Genomic DNA, 7,706 nt, shown 5'->3' with positions numbered 1-7,706 from the left:
GAGAAGAACATGGGAGGGTCTCCCAGGCTAAGAGAACAATTCCTTGGGACCAAAAATGAGCATGCATGTCCAGAGCAGGCAAAAAATACCAAAGGATGGGGGCGTGAGTGTGGAAGGTTGGCACAGGATGTCCTAAAAAGTTAGATGGGAGAGCCAGCGAGCTGGCTGGCTGTGTAAAGGGGCTTGCCACCAAGACTGATGACCCGAGTTCAATCCTTGGGACTCACGTAGTAGGAGAGAACTGACGCCCACCAGTTGCCCTCTGAGCTCTACAAGTGAGCAAGTGAGTGTGTGTGTGTGAGTGTGTGTGTACACGTGCACACGTGAATGTAAGATGACTCTGGAGTCTAGAAGAGTTTGACGAATCCCCTGGAGTTGGAGTTAGTGGTTTTGGTCCTCCTGGCACGGGTGCCAGGGATGAGGTTCTGATCTCTGCAAGAACAGAGGATGCTCAGCCATCTCCTGCTGCCGTCAAAGCCTTTCTTGGATAAAGTTCACTAGAGGGAGGCCAGGTCCTCGTTCACTGGGAACCAAAGCTTAGAAGGGAAGAGATGCGTGGCAGTGTGCAGCGGTAATCCCTGCACTTGGAGAGTGGAGGCCAGGGGATCAGGAACTCAAGGCCAGCCTTTGACCCAATATGGAGTGCAAGGTCAGTGTGGGCTATCTGAGGCTGTCTCCCAAGAACCAACCAAAGAACAACAAAAACCAAGAAGGAAAGAAAAAAAAAATCACTCGAGGCAGGGCCGGTGGGGGGAGGGGGAGCTCTGACCAGGAACTCAGAATCGTGGGGGCGTGCCCCAGAGATGCAGCATCATTAGAAGGTCAGATGGCTGTGGTGGAGCCCGGAGTACTGAGAGATAAGTGTTCCCAAGCAGCAGAGTTCATAAACAGTGACCAAGACCCACCGGCGTCTGGCTGCCTGTGTTTCTTGGGAGACGGTAAAAGGTCAAGAGCCACAGCGAGGCATTATGGAGTTTGCTGCTGAAGCCATCCTCCATCCCTGGTTCTCCCTGCTGGTCTTCCTCTCGGTTCTCGGACTTCCTGAGTCACCTTGGGTAAATTCTTCCATTGAAAAGTAGCCACTGGTTTTTGTTTGTTTGTTTGTTTTTTGTTTTTTTTGTTTTTGTTGTTGTTGTTGTTGTTGTTGTTTTGTTTTGTGTGTGTGTGTGTGGTTTGAAAAGAAGCATCTTGACTAATACAGCAGGAAAATGAGTCACAGTTTCAAAAGATATGGCTGCTAAGATGGGGTGGTGGCCTGTACTCTAATGCACTGTGAGCAATCAGAAGGCAGAGGCTAGGTGAGCATTTGAAACCAGCCTGGGCTACACCGTGAGACTTTATCTCAAAAACCACGACAAGGACCCCTTGGCCATGTCTTCCAGACCATCTGCTCTTCATGTGTCAGTTACCTTCCCATCAGGACCCCCAGGGGCGACACTGGGCTGGGACTCAGATCAGAGCCTCACTCTGCTCTCATGGGAGAGAAGTTTCCTCCCCCAGTGGATGGGCTAACACAGAGAAGCCACGGAACGCTGTGGAGAGAGTGAGGGGCTTCGGAGCACCCAGTCCTTCGTGGGATGTCTCCATCAGCTCCCCCCCTCCCCGACCCCACCCCGAGGCTCGGCGACCTGTGTGGAAGAGAAGACAGAAATTCGATCGCTAGAGCCAGAGGCGATGGAGACTCCACGGACGCAGCAGGACCGCGGCACACAGGAGCTCACGGAGGCTGCGCGGCACCCAGAGGGCTTGCACAGGTTCAAGCCAGACTGAGAGGGAGAACAGACGAGAGCCATGTACAGTAGCTGCCTGCTAGCAAAGGGAACATCGGTTTCCGCCGGTGGCCTCTCACTGGACTTGTTAACCACACTTAGGAGCAGGCCCCTGCCCGGGAGTAGCTAGCTGGCCGACACAGAAAAAGTCAGTGCTATTTTTGTAGACTTATTGTCTCATTTTGGTTTATTTTGGGGGCACTTTTTTTTTTGTCTTATCGGTCTATTAATTGTTTGATTTCCATTTTGTGAGCTTTTAAATGTGTTTCCTGGGTGTTTGTTTTTTTAGAGAGAGAGGGAGAACATAAAATTGGGTGTGTAGGGAGGTGGAGAGGACCTGGGAGGAATTTGGGGAAGAGGAAATACGATCAAAAGATATCGTATGCAAAGTTTTTTTCAATAAAAGAAGACCTTAAAAATCAAGTCAAACCAAACAGAACAAAGACGTCACTGCTGTATAGAAGCTGGAAGGCTAGGCGTGGCAGCACACCCCTGTAATTTCAACCTGGAAACTGCAGGATGAGGTCTTTTCTTAAAGGGGAAGGGAGCTGTATAGCACCCTTAACACACATTAAAAAACAGAGTGGGCCTCCCAGTGTGTCAGAAGGCAGATGGGCAGAAACACAGGGAAAGGCTAGGCACCCTCGGGGTCTGGAGAAGCAGCTTCCTGAGCGGAGGTGTTCCTTACACCAGAGGATTGAGCGGTGGCCCCCTGGGGCGGGGCTCAGCTTTCTAAGGGAAGGTGCTTCAAAAGGAAGGTGCAGGTGCTCCGAGCTCCCCGGGGTGGGGCTCGGCCCGTGACAGCTTGAAAGGGTTTCTGCTAGCACCTGGGGACCTGGGGGTGGAGCTGGGGGTAGGTACAGAGCGGATCCGGGGACTATTCTGGGAAGCCAGAGATCGAGGATGCTGCCTGCACCAGTCCAGGCACGACGTAGCGGCAGCCCTCTCCCCACCGCGGTTCTCCAGGCACTTTGTTATGGGGTGACTGTGTTCCTCCTCCAAGGTCCTCTGCTGAAACCCTAATCGCAGTTATCTGGGGATGGAGACTCTGAGACGGGGAGTGTGGAGCCCCACGGTGAGACTGGGGCGCTTGTACGTTTGTACACTTGCCGGCTTCCTTTTCTTCCAGCCATGTGAGGACACAGCAAGAAAGGGCTGTCTGCCGGGCGGTGGTGGCGCACGCCTTTAATCTCAGCACTCGGGAGGCAGAGCCAGGCGGATCTCTGTGAGTTCAAGGCCAGCCTGGTCTAAAGAGCGAGAATCAGGACAGGCACCAAAACAGCAGTCTTGTCCTGAAAAATCAAAAAGAGGAAGGAAGGAAAGAAGGAAAGAAGGAAGGAAGGAAGGAAGGAAGGAAGGAAGGAAGGAAGGAAGGAAGGAAGGAAGGAAGGAAGGAAGGAAGGAAGGACGGGCTATCTGAGCTCAGAGATAGTGTGTGTGCCCAGCACAAACACACACACACACACACACACACACACACACACACACACACAGTTTGTGAATGGTATATGTCATTTAGCACATATGAGGCTGGCCTCAGTTGCGTGAGGCCCTGATAACAAGTAATAAAAGAAAGAGAAAGTCACGATCTAAAAACCCACAAAGGGGTCCGAGCAGGCAAAGAGTCTGCAAGCATTGGGATCTTGACTGCCTAGAAGACGGACCATTAAGTAATGAATGTCTTGGGCTGGGGGAAAAAAAAAGCCCAGCAGTTAAAGGCACTTGCTGCTCTTCTAGAGGACCCCAGTTCAGTTCCCTGAACCCACATTTGACTGCTCAAAACTGCCTGTAACTCTAGCTTTAGGGTATCTGACTCCTTCACAGGCACCTATACTGATGTGCACATACATAGACAGACAGACAGACAGGCATACACACACACACACACACACACACACACACACAGACACACACACACACACATAATTAAAAAGAAAAGTAAAGCTAAAATGAACTTACACTAAAAAAAAAAAAACCACATTAAAAAAAGAAGAAATGAATGTCTTGAAGGAAGGGGATTGTTCCATGGTAGAGTGTGTACTTAGCAGATATAAGGCCGTGGATTTGATCCACAGTGCACACACACACACAGGAGGGGAGAGGAAGGAAGAGGAGGAAGAGGAGGAGAGGGAGAAGGAGAGGGGGAGCAGAGGAAGAAGAAAAAGAAGGCTGTCTCTCTTAACAACTTGAACAAACTAAGGCCCAACGTGAAGGCAGAGACACCAGCATGCTTAGGAGAGCTTCTGAAACAGAATACCCACTCAGTCACTGTCTAACAGATGGACAAAAGGTGCGCGCCTTGAGAATAATTATTTATTTATTTATTATTTTTTTTTTTCCGAGACAGGGTTTCTCTGCGTAGCTTTGCGCCTTTCCTGGAACTCACTTGGTAGCCCAGGCTGGCCTCGAACTTACAGAGATCCGCCTGGCTCTGCCTCCCGAGTGCTGGGATTAAAGGCGTGCGCCACCACCGCCCGGCTAGAGAATAATTATAAACCTACAACTGCGCACATTATTACAGGTTGTATTTATTCAGAACGTTATATGTGCAACGTGTTCTGCTCTAACATAGTATAGATATGTACTGATTCTAAATTTTTTCTCATCTTTTGGCTTTTTTAGACACTGTCTCCTGCAGCCCAGGCTGGGCTTGAACTTGCTATGTAGTCAAGGACAGCTTCAAACTCCTTCCTGATCTTCCAGCCTGTATCTCCCAGGTGCTGCAATTACAAGAGTACTCCACCATGCCTGGCTAATAATTCGTATATTCTGGAGTCAGGGTGTCACTGCCTTGCTCAGATTGGCTACCAACTCACGCCCTTCCTGCTTCTGCCTAATGCACTCCTGGGATTACAGGAAACTGTTCCTGCCATCACAATAAATTACAAGTTCATGGAAAATCTCATAACGAATTTTGAATAAAGACTAATTTAGTTAATAGGATTTTTACCAATGCTAATTTCGCGCTGTATTTGGTTTGGTTTGGTTTTGCTGTGAGATAGGCCGCCAGCGCTCTATGTAGCAGAGGTATGCACCACTGCTCTAAGTTTATGTGGTATTGGGGATGAAACACAGGACTTTGTACAGGATGGGCAAGGCCTCTCTCTACCAACTGAGCTACAGTCTCAGCCCTTACCTTCTTAAGTATGGGAAATGTACCATGATAATATAGAATACTGACATTAGGGGAAGTTACATGACGAACATGAGGGCTCTCTCTTTCTCTCTCTCTCTCTCTCTCTCTCTCTCTCTCTCTCTCTCTCTCTCTCTCTCTCTCTTGTTTTTGGAAACAAGTCTCATGTAGCCCAGGATAGCCTCAAACTCACTATGTAGCCACTATGTAGCCAAGAATGACCAACTCCTGATTCTCCTGCTGCTACCTCCCAAGTGCTGGGATTACAGGACTGCATTATCATGCTCAGTTTGTGAGGTATCTACCTTTGTAATGCTTTATTTATTTGTTTTCATATGATGTGGCGTGTATAGCATGTGCTTATGTATATGCCACTGCACATACATGGGTGTGGGGATGTCTGTGGAGGCTGGAGGTTGACACTGGGTATCTTCTTCAGTTGCTTTCCATGTTATTATTTTTGTTTCCTTGTTTGTTTTTTGTTTGCTTGGGTTTTTGTTTTGTTTTTTGTTTTTGTTGAGGCAGGGTCTCACACTGTAGACTTGGCTGACCTGGAACTTGCTATGTAAACCAGGCTGGCCTCAAACTCACAGAGATCCATCTGTCCCTGCAGTGTGGGAATTAAAAGTGTCCACCACCACACCTGGCCCTCCGTCTTTGAGACATTTTTTTTGAGACAGGGTATCTCACTGATCCTAGAACTCACCAACTCTGCTCCATCGGCTGGCTATGGGTCCTCCTGTCCGTACCCACTCAACCCTGGGATTTGAGGTGTGTCGTGCACCTTTTTCCATGGGTTCCAGGGATCAGAATTCCAGCCCCAGGCTTCTGCAGCAACCACTTTACCGCCTGAGTAAATCTCGTCTGTCGTCTCAGCACTGAGAGATGGAGGTAGAAGGATCAGAAGTTCAAACTCAGCTACATAGTGGGTTCAAAGCCAGCCTGCCCTATAGGAGACCTTCTCTCGCTCTTGCTCGCGCTCGCGCTCTCTCTGAGACCTTTTCTCAAACAAAAGAAAAGCAAACCAAACCAGTAGCTTCCTTCTGAGAAAGGCTGTATCAAAGTCCAACACGAAGTCTGGAGGTGTAGCTCAATGATGAATGGAGCTCAACATGTAGGAGGATCTGGCTTTATCCCTAACACACAGCACAAGCCTGGTGTGATTCTGGTAGGAACAGCTGGCGATCACAGACCTTTGTCCCTGGGCTACAGTGACTGGGCTATGTTGGGTACATAACCCAAGCTGGACCAATCAGTTTTCCCCAAAAACAGGGTAGGAGAGGGAACACAGCCAAAAACGAACAGGGCCTTTCTGTCTGCATGAGTTGATTGGGCTAGAAGCACAGGGGCACGAAGGCCACCTCCCACTGCGCGAAGGAAGGACCGCTCCTGTAGATGATGATGTCAGCACCAGGAGAGAAAGGGCAAGGAAGGGGAGGTCTCAGGAGCTGCTGGATCTGTGATTCCGGGAACTAAAGTCTTAAGATTCTTGTCTCCGGGGGGCTGGAGGGATGGCTCAGCGGTTAAGAGCGCTGGCTGTTCTTCCAGAGGTCCTGAGTTCAATTCCCAGCACCCACATGGTGGCTCACAACCATCTGTAATGAGATCTGGCGCTCTCTTCTGGCCTGCAGGGACACATGCAGACAGAACACTGTGTACATGATAAATAAAAAAAAAAATCTTAAAAAAAAAAAAAAAAAAAGATTCTTGTCTCCTCACCTCCTAAGGCTCGGCTGTCAGATTCACCCTTGACTCTGCGAGCTCCCGTTTGCTTTCGGTCACTTCCCGTTCAGAGGAGTCCACACTCCATTTGTCAGGATTCCTTTGCGGAATATACTGGATGCGAAGGTTGATCTGACCCTAACTTTGTGAGCATGAGGGATGGAGGTAGGCTCCCTCGACAAGGCGATTTACCACAGGGGAAAGATGACAGATTCAGGAGCGTGGGGTTCACGCCTGTCCTCATCAACTGGCTGAGTGCTCTTGGGGAAGATTTAAATCGCTTGTGCCTTAACTTCTCATCTAAACCATTTGTGAAATATTAAGAGTTCTCAGCGCATTGGGTGGGGTTATATACTTTTCCATGTTTCATGTGTGTGTGCATGTGTGTCTATGCCTGTTTTTGCATGTGTGTGTGTGTGGGTGCATGTGAGTGCATGTGTAGACATGTGCACTTGCATGTGGAGACTGAGGTTGATGGAGAACATCTTGGGTTGTTCTTCTGCCTTACCCGTTGAGGCAGGGTTTCTCAGTCACACCAAGAACTAGCCAATATGGCTAGTCTTGCTAGCCAGCTTGCTCTGGGAATCCTCTATCCTTACTTTCTGAGGCTGGAATTATGGGTGGGCCTTTGTTCTGGCTGGTTTTGTGCCAACTTGACACAAGCTAGAGTCATTAGAGAGAAAGGAGCTTCAGTTGAGGAAATGCATCTACAAGATCCAGCTGTAAGGCATTTTCTCAATTAGTGATCAATGGGGGAGGACCCAGCCCATTGAGGGTGGTGCCATCCCTGGGCTGGTGGTCCTGGATTCTATCAGGAAGCAGGCTGAGCAAGCCATGGGAAACAAGCCAGTAAGCAGCTCCCCTCCATGGCCTCTGCATCAGCTCCTGCCTCCAGGATCCTGCCCTGCTTGAGTTCCCGCCCTGACTTTCATCAATAATCGATAGCAATATGGAAGCGTAAGTCAAATAAAGCCTTTTGTCCCCAACTTGCTTTTTTTTTTGTCATGGTGTTTCATCTCAGCAACAGAAACCCTAAGACAGCTTTCTTGCATTTATGTGGGATTTGGGGGATCCACACTTTG

General features: G+C 49.1%; 1 long non-coding RNA gene across 1 annotated transcript; it reads left to right on the top strand.

Annotated features, from left to right (window-relative positions):
* The first annotated feature begins 835 nt into the window (after positions 1-835).
* LOC143269732 (uncharacterized) lies at positions 836-4,707 on the top strand. The gene is made up of 2 exons (XR_013046372.1): positions 836-1,055; positions 4,392-4,707. It is a non-coding gene; the product is annotated as an uncharacterized LOC143269732 (long non-coding RNA).
* Positions 4,708-7,706: the final 2,999 nt, after the last annotated feature.

This window comes from Peromyscus maniculatus, chromosome 20 (genome assembly GCF_049852395.1).
Source record: "Peromyscus maniculatus bairdii isolate BWxNUB_F1_BW_parent chromosome 20, HU_Pman_BW_mat_3.1, whole genome shotgun sequence".
NCBI classification, from domain to species: domain Eukaryota; kingdom Metazoa; phylum Chordata; class Mammalia; order Rodentia; family Cricetidae; genus Peromyscus; species Peromyscus maniculatus.
Note: the sequence above shows the minus strand (reverse complement) of the source record. Positions and strands in the feature narration are given on the sequence as shown.